This window comes from Buceros rhinoceros, unplaced genomic scaffold, assembly GCF_000710305.1.
Source record: "Buceros rhinoceros silvestris isolate BGI_N320 unplaced genomic scaffold, ASM71030v1 scaffold1212, whole genome shotgun sequence".
In the NCBI taxonomy this organism is placed as follows: Eukaryota; Metazoa; Chordata; class Aves; order Bucerotiformes; family Bucerotidae; genus Buceros; species Buceros rhinoceros.
In genome coordinates this window covers 22,672-24,024 of record NW_010398084.1, presented here as the reverse complement: position 1 = coordinate 24,024, position 1,353 = coordinate 22,672, and the positions used below count along the sequence as shown (strand labels likewise).

Below are 1,353 nucleotides of genomic sequence, written 5' to 3'. Positions count from 1 at the left end.
CTCGGTGTTTTGAAATTTTTTTTTTTTTTTTTTTTTGGAGTACAGAGCCTGCAACTGTGACATCAAAATTTCATTGGGAAGCTAAAGCCTGACAGCCCGTCTTTCACTGCTGATGTACTGCACAGGAGGCAAATGGCCAGATTTCTAGCTCTGACTCGAAGATGTTTAAATCTACAGTCTTTAGATTTAGCTGACCTTTTCCTTGGTTTTCCTTCAATGGCATGTGGTACTGAAAGAGATACGTTTGCTTTCCCAAAGCAAAAGTAATCAGTCATAGTGCAAATAAAATAACCCATTCTATTATAAAAAGCTGAGGGCTGATCAGTGTACTGGTGTTCTAACTAGACGTTGTCAAGAAAAACTTGATTATCTGAAAAATTAATTCAAACTGCTATTCAATCTCCATGCTCAGAGCAGTTGCCTTCAGACTGAATTTGCAGTTGTTAGAAAAGTTATACTCACAAAATTTAATATCGCAGGTCTTCAATAATTTTTGCAGGTCCCTGTGGTTTTCCATGTAACCATGGCAGGGGTAACTCTGCAAGCTCAGTTCTGAATCTTATGACTCCAGAAGAATTGTTCAGGAGACTAGTGATATATTTTGTCACATATAAGAAGGAGGAGAGCCCCTTCAGCCTCTTGATAAAGACAATAAATTCAAGGGTTCAGTTACATACTCTGGTATTTTTCATTCATATATCATTCTACACAAAGCAGCTTTTAGAAATAGATCCAAGTCAATTGTGTGACTGTACAGCGGACTCTTTTTCAGTCTTTTGTCTCTATTTCCCCCCAATTCCTGTCATTAAATTGCCTTTGCCTGGAAGTGTTTACCATTGATTTGTAATGACTAAATGTTTACCTTACCCTTCCAGAGTATTCCTGAAAAATTTGAAGGTATCGGATATTGGCTCTGGATTGTGGAAAAATTTATTGTAGCTATCTGTTTGGTATTTGTGAAGTTGAACACACTGCTTATATTTCATGAACATTCTGATTTATCACAAACACTAAATTCCACTTATAAATACGGAGGAGGATATCTCCTTCCAAGACTTCGCTCTTAGTTCAGACTGCCACATTTAAAATTTATGAAACATAAGGTGGTGACGGCAATGGAGAAATTACTTCTGTCTTACTAGCTCTGTAAATACCTGATACTGGTAACAACAGAAATACATGCTCTTCACCCTGGAGGCTATTTGGGGGGGTTTGTCAATGGCACAGGTTTTGTCCCAGCAGGTAATGTCACACTTTACACAGCACACAATGGTCTGTCTGGTGATACTGTCCTGTTGTATCAACTCCTGCTCTTTTGCTGGTGATTTACTCCTGTGTCTATCTTTTTCTGCT

At 38.1% G+C, this 1,353-nt stretch overlaps 1 protein-coding gene across 1 annotated transcript in view; it reads left to right on the top strand.

Annotated features, from left to right (window-relative positions):
- Nucleotides 1–1,353, top strand: part of LOC104488851 (serine racemase-like) — a 28,088-nt gene that overhangs the window by 17,754 nt on the left and 8,981 nt on the right. The gene's annotated exons all lie outside the window — the stretch shown is intronic.